Genomic DNA, 12392 nt, shown 5'->3' with positions numbered 1-12392 from the left:
CCCAAGGTAATATATTTCTAGCCACATGTTGTACAGTTGGCACGGTGTTCTCTCCTTCAAATGCTCTCTGATGACTCGTCCATGTGGACCTTCTTTGTGCATGAACACTGCACGGTGAACAGTGCACCCCAACTCCTGTGTCAGCTAAACCTTCCTGCAGCTCCTTTGTAGTTATGTGGTAGTTCATTTTTGCTTTGCTGCTTAGCAGACATGCAGTTTTATCTGAAATCCACATCTTGTCTTGACTTCTACAGTTCCCCTTAAGTACCATTTCTGAATGAAATTTCAGACAGTGGAGGTTTCCAGCTGAAAGCCTTCTTCCTTAGGAGGAAGTGATTTGTTTTATTTTCAGATCCACATTCAGCTGCTCAGAGGAACCCATGGTTGTTGACTGTTACCACAGTGTTTGAGGAGTCAGACAATTGATCAGCTCAGGATTTGTCATTAACTTGTAATTAATGGCAATTGTTGATCTTCCTCACAAGTCCTAATGAGTCAGTTAAGATCTAATGATTTGTTGAAGTTCTGGGTGATTCACAAGTAAATGTTTTCCCAAGTATTTATTCTTTTTTTAAGTACAATAAAACAGTGCCTTTCCATTTGAATTAAGGCTCATGTTTAGTGTTTGTTGTTGCTCTGTTGTTATCTTTAAAATACTACTAAGGTGTTCTATTGGATTCCACTCAGGCGACATAATTGGCCTGGTCATAGTTTTGATATTTTTTATTCTTTAGAAACTTTTGCGTGACTTTGGCACTGTGCTTTGGATCATTATCTTGTTGGAATATTCCTCTTCTGGAGACTGGGAGTCATCTTGTCAGCCAGTATTTTTGTATATCCACAGGCATTCATAGTGCCATTTATAAATGCCATCTCCCCAACACTTTTTGTACTCACGCAGTCCCATTTCATCACTCTGCCACCTCTGTTCTCCACTGTCGGGACTATGCAGTTGTAGTAATAGTCCTGGCCAGGTTCACGCAAAACATGGTGGACATCATCTGAGCCAGACAAGTTTAACTTGGTTACATCTGTGCTCCCAGTATTCATCAGGCTTCTTTTTATGTTCTTTAGCAAAGTTTAATGTTGCAGTTTCATATCAAAAAGCAGGCATGTTTTTTCTTTTTCTTTTCTTTATTTGGGACAATATCTATATAGATTGACTTTATGCAGATTTTAATTTCCAGGCATACCTTGTAAATTGAACCTAGGCCTTTAAATGTTTTTGTGTAATATAGTGGTGCTTTGTCTGCACTATTGCAACACACCATGTATGCACACCTTAAAGAAAACAGTCTCAACTTTAAACCATTAGTTAACCAAGACCATTTCATTTCACTTATTCATTAGTTTTATGAGTGCATATGCATTTTAATACAGTGGAAAACTCTGAAGTAATATTTTTGCTTTTTATTGATTGTAAATACAGTACACTAACAAACAAAATGAAACAAAAAATTGTATATAACATCAATAAAACTCTTCACTGTCCAGTTTTCCATGCCATGCTCCTTACCCACAAGGTTCAAATTTAATTGTAATGCTATAAAGAAAAAGCTTAATTACCACTCAAACCAACAGTGTGCGCTGTGTCCTGAACCTTGACATCACCTTTCACAGAAAGAGACACCGGAGCACTGCCTGGAGTTCACACATTTCATCCCATTATAAAGCCACTGTGCTGCGCTGACCTGTAATCGTGACCCTGAATGGTGTTTCTCTCTGGCTTGAAGAACTTCTTCAAGCATTTCTCAGAGCCGATCTGAAGAGTCCTCAAAATGTCTGAGTTTCAATACTGTATGTATTAACAGAAGTTTTCACATCTGTTATGTCTGTTATGTCAGTCATCTGTAAAGCACTTTGAATGACATTAACCTGCATAAAGTATACATTTAATATAGTTATATATAAAGTTTTGAATGATTAACTGAATGATATAGCAGATGGAAAAAGAACGATTCACCCAAATGTCAAGTGTTCAGTGTCACACCCCTGACAGCAGTGTACAGTCCCAGTAGTAGCTGACCTGCAAAGAAGACATGTGAAATATATTCCACAAAGAACAGAGTAAAAATCTAGTTGCCATGGTAATGTATGTATATTTTATTGGCAGTAGGTCTTTCCTCATGTGGTCTAACAATGCCCCCTAGTGACATCTCAGTTAGCCTTACATACCAACAAAGCAACACAGTCCAGGAATAGTATTTTCACACTGTTGTTCTAGCAAGTTCAGAAAGCAGTGAAATAATTTAACAAGGTTTATTATAATTTTATTTTAATTTTCAGTAACTATTGCATATATTCAAACCTTCATATTCATCATCATCTGTTTTAAGAAAGGCTGGGAAATGCAAATTAGTGGATTGGGCCAGAAGACTGAAATGGAGAATTCAGATTTATGTCCAACTTGGATTTTACAAAAGATGATACATGTACTCTATCACAGTATCAATCTCATGCAGTGAAAGGACATTGCTAGTCTTTTCCAAGATGCATTTTAGAATGACATTTGATTTCTACTACTAGCTGAAAAGATACTGTATCATAAATGCTTCTCCCAGTAATGTCAGCTTTTAAATGTGGAAGCTCTGTGTAGATTTTTCATTCTTTTAAGCCAAAATGTTCTTCTGGTGTTCCAACTGCCAGATCTTCCCGGTGCCTTCCAAACTGTTACCAAACTGTATAGCTATCTTAGCTGTCAGGACAGTGATTTAACATAAAATCACCAAATCTACTGATCTTGCAGTTAAGTAAAAGGTTTCATAGTCCATCCAAAAAAGTCTTCACCTTGCAAGATGTAAGTGGTTGCCAATAATGTTAAAGGACCATACACATACAGCACCTACCATCTTCTCAAATCTGGTGAAGAAAGTGAAATTTGCCAACCTTAAAATAAACTTTTTTTTTCTGTTATGTAGCCTGTCCCAGAAAACATTGTGGTATTTTAATGTGAAATACTTTGCAAAATGTTACCAATCTACACCAAATTGGGTTGCCTGCATTTTAATTTGGCACTGACCTTCAGACATTTTGTCAGAGGAAGTGAATGAGGCTGAATGCAGGGGGGAAAAGTGGAAAGTGAATTATTTTGTTCAGGATGGAGGACACATTTTAGACAAGTATGTTTTAAAACATGTATATGTATTTGAAAATTTAAATTTCAGAAAAGCAGATTCAGTCTCCTAATATATATTATTCGGTACTGTGCAGTCAAAAGAGTATGGTTTGATGGATGTGGGCTCCACTAGATGACAGATAACCCTCTGAAAATGGAACGCACATCTATAGAGGTTTCTTCAGCCACTGGGCCAAAAGTTTAGTGGAATTCTGCACTGCCATCTGCTTTTGACTGATAGCTCTCTTGCCATTGCAAGGCTATCACTCAGACTGTGGAAATTAGTGATGCTTCAAGGATTATCCGTAGTACAAGGCTGAACTGCTGCTCACTGTAAGGACCATCCAATCATGAGTTTCTTTGTACTGAGGCCCTGCATGTATGCACATTGACCTGAAGATGCCAGGGATATTTCTCCTCATCCATTCCCTTCAGTGCAATTTTCAGTATCAGCCAGTCATGTACAGCTCAGGTGCTCTTTGGAATGTTGATTTGATCAACCTTACCTTTAAGGGTCAGATTCATAAAAGAGTGTCAGAATAGAAGAAAAGGGTGTGAAAATTAAGGACATGATACTGTGCTGAGCAATTTTCTTTCTGAAGAAGAAGCTTCAGAGAATACAGAATGTGTCTTGTATCAGAAGAGAATGCTTATGCCGGTATTGTGTAGACTACACTGGGGAAATCAAATACCTCATGCAAAACTTGAGTTATACTGGTAATGGATTGTCTTATATTTGCTTCTCGACAAGATAACAGCATTACCATGGCTGTTAAAGAGAGATGGACTGGGAATAAATGCCGACTGATAAGTACAATCAAAGACAGCTACCTTCATTTACTGACTCAAAACCCATGGGTGTGAATGTGTGTGAGAATGCGTGTAATACCCAGGTATATATGGGGAAGAGATTACCAGCTTCAGTGTGATTTTACCTGGTTAAATAAAGGTTAAAGAAGTGTTGCAGTGAAATAGGAGAAGTTACATCATTACCACTGAACAGCACTACTGGCAGCTCACTAGACTGTTGGTGCCCAGGGGGAAGAGCTGAAATGAATGAAATGTTAAATTACTTAGTGAAATGTTAAATGAAATGTTATGTGACTAAGGGTTGCATTTATGGTTTGCTTTGTTGTTCTGTGCTCTGCTTTGTGTGTGTGTGTGTGTGTGTGTGTGTGTGTGTGTGTGTGTGTGCGTGTGTGTGCGTGTGCACACTTGGTATCACTCCCACTGTGGAGACTTGGCCTTCTTTCTGGGGACAGGGTGCATGGTCCCGATCATATAAATCACTGAATTTTGGGGATGACAACTTTGTTTAAGGTTATGTGTAGGTTATTGTTTCTGTTTTCATAACTTTTGAAAAGGCATAATATCAGTTGATAGAAGTAATTAACTATTGCAAATAACCGGCCACTGTCGCCATCGCTTTGTGATCAGTTTGATGTAAAGTGAAAGCCTAGTGCTTTTTTTTCTTGCAGATGATTTGGGCTCACTGACCAAAACCAAAAGCAATAATAGCCATTGGGTTTACAGAATTATTTGTTTTCTATGTAAAAAAGAATGAGCTTTGCATAAAGGAGAACCGGGAATGTATATATGAATTGTACTGAAAATGATAACACCTGGCATTTTATTTTATGTTTAGAATGTGAAACTGAGAATGAAGTAAATACATTACTATAAACATAAAATAGTATAACACCATAGTATAAAAGATACAATCAGTCCTACCTTTAGTTTCTTTACAGTATACAAACGTTTTATCTTCCTACACTTTTAGTATAGATTTTCCATCTCATGTACACTCATAGTCAGCATGTTGACCATTAAGGGATCCTTTATGTTAATTAAGATGTTTGAACAATTCATGTATTTGACATCCACAATGCAAAACTATACAAAAGCGTCTGGAAAAAGATGTTTTCAGAACTAACCAGTTAATTATGATCCATGAATATTTCAGAGCCAAACAGATGCAATCCTCTTTGTGGTGGACATAATAAGAAAACGTTGCCTTTTCACACTATTTCTGCATCATTTGTCACCAAAAAATGTGCAAGTTAACACTTAAGAACTGCAGAGTTGTTGCCCATTACCAACTGTCTGAGGTTGGCTGTGTTTTTTTTTTTTTTTCATTTTCTTGAGTGTGATGATGAAATTATCTTTTGCACTGCATGTTGTGTATTGATGTTGGTCCCTAATTGCTACTGAAGCACATCTTTAAAAGTCAAGTGAAATGATATTAGTTTTTGGACACAAGCTAACATGGTTGTGGCTTTTACTGTATGCTAAGTGTAATGGAATCACTGTGTCACTGACATGTAGAGTGTGAAAACATTCATTAAGAAGAGACTATTGAAAATCCATGCAGCAGTCTGCACCTTGGACCCATACATATTTAAATCCCAATCAACTGGGATAGATCTTTTCATTTAACACTTGAGAGCCATGTGTGAACAGAAATGCCAGCTGCTGGGCTGCACGCAATAGCTCGCCGTCCTTGATGTGTGCTTTTGTGCAGGAGCCCTCACTAAAAAGGAAATGGGATACAACCCTCTCGGTGGGCATCCCCTTTGTTTGTTCACTTATACAGCAGGGTTCACTTACATATAAGCCTCTAATGCTCTCAAAATGAAAGCAAACACAACTCCCAGCTGCCTTGTTTTCTCATGAAGGAGGCAAACATTTCATTTAAAGAGGCGCACTAAAGGGCTAGACAGCACTTACTGGGTTAAGCAAGTTGGGTGTATTTTCCAGACACCTTTTCTGCTAATAACAGATTATATTTGTTAACTTCTGGATGGATTTTTATGATTGCTAGGACGCTGTGTTTTCTTTAAAAAAAGCACTGACCTTTGTCAAGAAATTCAAAAGACACTCAAATAGATAATGTGCATCTAAGTTGATATTAAATAATAAATACTGACACATTCATTTGCTCAGTTCATTTCAATTTCTGAATAAGTGAAATATTAGTTTTCTCTCTGTCCTGCCCATAGCTGATCCCCAGAAATATTAAATAGAAGAAAATGTGATCTAGAGCCAACCAAAGACCCGATGTGATTGAAAAGATTCAGACAGCTTCTTATAAGAGCAAAAGAAAAAAAATATCCAATTTTATGTGAGGTTCAGTAGCTTTATTGATTGCGGTTGTCAGACACTCTAATGTTGAGTAGCAAAACTGGATCCTGAAAACAGCATGCTCACGTGTTCATATACGCACATGATGAGTCAATGGAAAGCTAGTGGAATGAAGGCTAAAATATTTATAGGTAATGAATATTCAGCTGAGAGCAAGTTTGGATCATCTCCCACAACAGTTTTACAATTTAAATATTTATAGCTGCTTAAATAAATGGAACAGCTGCACAGTCTATACATTGGGGACATCTAGGTAAGTACAAACATGCAGTAAATGAGGCTTGTCAGTCTCTGTGGATACAGAGAGTTTCAGACACATGATAGCATTATTTAAATCCGTATGTCTCCTTTGTGTTGTCAAGTAAAGTTATCCCTGAAAATGAGAAGAGGATAGAGTCCCTGTCTGAAATTTCATAACACATGGCAAAGTGCTCCATCTGACAATCTTCTCTTCCCCACACTTAACACCTCCCCTCCTCTTACCCTGACTGAAACAAAAAGCATTTTTGATTGGGGTATCACTTTATGTGTTACCACCGACATAATTTATAAGCAAATGAGCTGCACTGGAAATGTCTGTTCAAATTGGCATGGGGATGTAGGCAGTAATGTGTGCTGCCACCTGCTCCTTTCCCAGTGTTTTCTGCTCAGCAGAGCAAGGCTATACAGGCAGCGAGTCAAATTCTGTCTGCACTGCAAGTTTAGGATTTAGGGACCTTTTAGCAGGACCATAAAGGCATCGAGAGATGATGATGTCAGTGCAATCTAATCATATCAAAACTTCAAGGTTGGCCTAGAGGTAGAGATACTGACTATCATACTACTATATGAAACTCTGCTGGGTTGATTTCTGGCACTGGAGGAGGCATGTGGGCCATTAAATGTTCGCACTATCAACGCCAAGGTGATTGTTGTTACAGACCACAAATACTGCTAAACAGCCCTTGAATGAGACACTATACCACCAAATTACTGTGAAAGTGATGCACTGGTGTTCAAATGAAAAGACTTTCTGGCTTCTTTAAGTTGTCCTATGTTGACTTGAAGACTCATCAAGAGAACTGACTCTTTGAAGGCTCTGTTACAGTAAACTGGTGCCTACAGTACATGTTGGCTGGTATTCAGCTTAGAAACGACTCATGTGTGAAGCTGCCTTTCAGTTTTAACAATTGTTGTCTATGAGTAACAAAGCTAAAAGAACTTCTCAATAAACATATTCCACACTCAGGAAAACTGCTGCAGCAAAGAGCACCATTGGTCACAAGTAGCTCCTTACCAACACCAACTACAAAGCACTTATCAGGACATGTGCTTAATAACACTACAAACTACAGCCTCTGAATGACCATCCAGTTGAATCAGCACTTCTGACGGTCTCTAGCACAACTGACCACTATGAGCTTTGCCAGATGTGTTTTTACATTTTTACTTTGCCCATTGCATACAAATGAAATGGAAAATGCTCTGGACAGTACCTTGATATGTGGTGGAGACATTAGAATCTGTTGTGTTCTAAGTGCTGGTAAACTGCGATCATTATTATGACCACTTTTCCAATAAATTATTTTGCTTCCTGTTGCAAAGGACAAGGCTACTGTTTGATCCCTTGGTCATTACTCTGCATGGGTTTGTTGAATAAAGCAAGAACGATAAGAGCTGATAATGGATAAGAAAGTGTTTATTAATGTTTTTCTGTTTAAATATTGTCCTGTTAAGCAACACAAATATATTGTGATACAGAATTATGGTATCCAATATATCCAGTAAGAAACCATGTAGAGGCAATTTAAAACTATAGGGGTATTTGTAACCCATGCTTACTAAGATTAATAAATTACTATAGGCAGTTATATTACTGCCTATGAATACATTGCTGCCATGTGCATTTCCAGTGATAGGCAGACAGCTACAGTAGTGCATCTCACCCCATGAGAAATCTAGTTGGCTTTTAATTGCAAGTCTCCTCTGCAGCCAAGTAAAGTTTTTATTGACCTACAGGAGGATTTATCTCAAAGTGTATCTTTCCCTTCATTAGTCCCTAGCAAGGCCTCCCCATAGTCGAGAGTAAATTCTTGATCCTCCAAAGTAATGGACCTCTACAGCCATGGAACAGCAGTATGCAATAAAAGGCATGCTGGCCCATTAGTCTTCTATGCAAGGCTGTTGAAAACAGTCTGGCTAATGAGCGTTGAAACACAGAAAAAAGAAAACAATGAGAGAAACTGAATCAGTATGAGAGAGAGAGAGACCAGTGTCTGTGTGATACATTTAGGTGAACTGCAGAAAACAACCAAATCATTTTATATTGGCGATAGCATCTGTGACAAATGTTTTTAAGTTCAGATGTACAGTATTATATAATAGAGGATATGTATAAGGAAGAGGATTTATTGTTTTGTGAAAAATTATTACAACAAAAGCAAAAGTGATGTAAGTTTACATATTTGCAGCAATAGCTGTTAAATTTTTAATGAAATAATAAAGTAGGCTACAGTGCTCCCCGCAGTCCTGACAAATTGACAAATTGTCAAATTACTTTCCTTTTACAAGTGATAAATTGCCTTCTATTTCTACCTGTTTGTGTGTGTCCTTTTCATACAAGAGCCTTGACTTTCCAGTTCTTGAATGCATGCATTTTTCCGCCTGATGAATTTCTGTCAGGTGTGCAGTCACGAGTTGAGCAATGTTGTGTGATTAAAAGAAACATCATAATTAACATCTTAAATTCCATTTGAAGTGTGTGCTTTTGAGATTTCCTCCTTCACTTTATGGGAAATTGCTGTGTTTTGCTGTCTGTTAACTGACCTGCAGAGTGAGCAAATTAAGCGGTGATGTTTTCCTCTGCAAAAGTGGGTTAAACATGCCCGTCGCTGTATTGTGCGATAAGCACAGATCTTGCAACCATTTGCACTTTTCTTTGTGCTCTCCCAAAATTAGACCAGCTAGTAATACAGGAGTATTTGCTCTCGGTCCTCTGAATGGTTGAGAAATAAGACCTAATGACTTTTGCAAGGCACAGTGCTCAGTGCCATCTTACACACACTCACACACACACACATACACACATAATCTGAAGGAAATAATACCTTTAGGGGTTTGCTAATAAGATGGTTAATCCATGGGCCTTGAGAGGAGCAGGATAAAATATTCCTAGAGGAAGCTTTTCACAACAAGTTCCTAGGATCAAGCGCATGAATAAATTACAGGCATAATTAAAGAAAATGTCAAATGGCTGCTGTATAGAACATTATTAACAATGCCCTGTCCATGCAGGGAACCTTGAGCCTAAAATGGAGATGATCAATGTAGATGTAATGATGTTCCTAGTAGACCGAGGGACTATGGGACCTACATTAATATAGTAAGGTTTCACTTAGACCCAGCAGAGATATTGACCTGTGTATGTAGATTTTAGGAGGGAGAGGGATGATGTACAAAAGGGTAAAGAGGGATTTGGTGTTTGCGTTTGAAAGAAAGTGACAGACAGACAAAGTAATGGAGGGCAGTTGTTTTTCTGAGAGTGGGAGAATGTGATTTGAACGGGAGGAAGACAGTTGGAAGAGAGAGCAGTTCCTTTCCAGGCATGTCATGGGAAATACAGCTTTTCACCATGAACCAAAGCTGTCAGCGGATGCTTATCAAAAAAACTGTGAAATGTCAGCCTTCTGCAGCTCAATATGTACAGCAACCCAATTCCATTCAGATGACAAATGCAGTTTTGAGTTATACTCAAGTAAAGTGAAGAAAATTTTCTTTATACAGCCCAACATCACAAAAACCTCAGAGGGTTTTACAGTCTGAAAATACAACACCCTGTTCTTCATACAGTATGTCTGGAGAAAAAAGAAAAACCTCAGGAAGAGCACCGGAGGAAAAATATGGCTGGGTCTGTGTCCAAAAGCACTCACTGATCCCTATATAGTGCACTATATAGTGGGTACATTTTGCAGTAGTGTCCGAATGCTGAGTAAATCTATCCACTATATAGTGCACTCAAATATTCCACAGTGGAACGTAAAAAATACTGCATACGGCATGTACACTACTTTCCACTAACAATCCCACAATATAATATGATGTCTCAAAATGACAATGATTGGTGTACGTTGGGTGTACATTATAAAAAGGAGTAGTGACTGAGGGAATGAGGGAGTGATAGCAGACAGCTTTTCTCTTCCAGGATAGACAGCCATGCCAAAGCTGATGTATAGTGTGGACAGAAGGAAATGTTCTGGAATTACAACATAAAATATAAAAATGTTAACCTTAACGCTACAGTATGTAACTGTTTTTAATTTTTTTTGTTGTAGAAATATGCTCCAGGACTTGTCTTAATGTGGAGAGGTTTTAAGTGGGATTGTCCTTTCTAACCAATCAGAGATTTTCAATTATTTCTACTCAGCTTTAAGTAAATAATATAAAACAAACGACAACTAAAGTAACTGAGTAAACATTAGCCTAGCTGTACAAGTTTTAGGGTAAATGTAATATGTGAATCCATTTTATACCATTTATAATCCCTGGTAAAACATCACATCTTGTTACAAAATAGGTAATGGCATAAAGACATCTTCCCTGTGATAGACTGGTGACCTGTCCGGGTTGGACCCCGCCTCCCACCCAATGTCAGCCAGGATAGGCTCCAGCACCCCCACGACCCTGTTCAGGAATAAACGGTACAGATAATGTATGCATGGATGGATAAAGCCATCTTTTTCAAAGCTGACATTTTGACGTGTCTGTGTAGAAAAAGCACAGGGGTTTGCTAATAAAATTAACACTGGCTCTGTTCTATTCAGAAACTGAAGCAGCTAAATTAACTCCGACTGTCATTCATTTAATTATTTGCACCTGCATTTCCCCAAATGTAATATGTCATAATGTTAGTGAAAATGGTCAGTTAAAAAGGGATGGCTATCATCAGAAGCATAATTTGTATTTGTGTATTTTGACCCCGATACATGCATTGTTGTACAGAGAGTGACACGGTGGAAAACAGGTTCCGTTGTACCCAATTTAGACTCCTCCAATCAGAAACTACTTTGAGTTATGCCTCTCAGCCTTATGCATGCTGTGTTTGCACACAAAGATGAAACCACACTCACACATTTTTGAGCAATTTTAACACAGCACTCTGCAGTCCTGTGTTTTCAGCCACTTGCTGTTCATTATATTGCTTTTCTGGTAGATGCATGCTTGTGTCCCAGTGGCTTTCACTGACCACACATATTATAACAGCAACTCCTAGCTCATAGGCTCACACAAGATGATTTTATGCTGCCGGTCTAGTGTGAAATGAAGTCTTCCTATAGTAAACAAGTGACTATTGAAGAAATGGACTGTATTTTTTTTGAAGCCCATATGCCCACTTTATCAGAAAATTGTTTGAAATATGTTATGCCCCCTAGTGGTCGGTAATAATGCGGCTTTAAACGCTCATAATAGCAGACAAGATGCACTTCATGTACAGGTGCTGGTCATAAAATTAGAATATCATCAAAAAGTTGATTTATTTCACTAATTCCATTCAAAAAGTGAAACTTGTATATCATATTCATTCATTACACACAGACTGATATATTTCAAATGTTTATTTCTTTTAATTGTGATGATTATAACTGACAACTAATGAAAACCCCAAATTCGGTATCTCAGAAAATTAGAATATTACTGAATACCAATACAAAGAAAGGATTTTTAGAAATCTTGGCCAACTGAAAAGTATGAACATGAAAAGTATGAGCATGTACAGCACTCAATACTTAGTTGGGGCCCCTTTTGCCTGAATTACTGCAGCAATGCGGCGTGGCATGGAGTCGATCAGTCTGTGGCACTGCTCAGGTGTTATGAGAGCCCAGGTTGCTCTGATAGTGGCCTTCAGCTCTTCTGCATTGTTGGGTCTAGCATATCACATCTTCCTCTTCACAATACCACATAGAAAATCTATGGGGTTAAGGTCAGGCGAGTTTGCTGGCCAATTAAGAACAGGGATACCATGGTCCTTAAACCAGGTACTGATAGCTTTGGCACTGTGTGCAGGTGCCAAGTCCTGTTGGAAAATGAAATCTGCATCTCCATAAAGTTGGTCAGCAGCAGGAAGCATGAAGTGCTCTAAAACTTCCTGGTATACAGCTGC

The sequence above is a fragment of the Monopterus albus genome, unplaced genomic scaffold (assembly GCF_001952655.1).
Source record: "Monopterus albus unplaced genomic scaffold, M_albus_1.0 scaffold6.1, whole genome shotgun sequence".
NCBI lineage: Eukaryota > Metazoa > Chordata > Actinopteri > Synbranchiformes > Synbranchidae > Monopterus > Monopterus albus.
The sequence above is the reverse complement of the archived record's forward strand: the minus strand, read 5'-3'. Positions refer to the sequence as shown.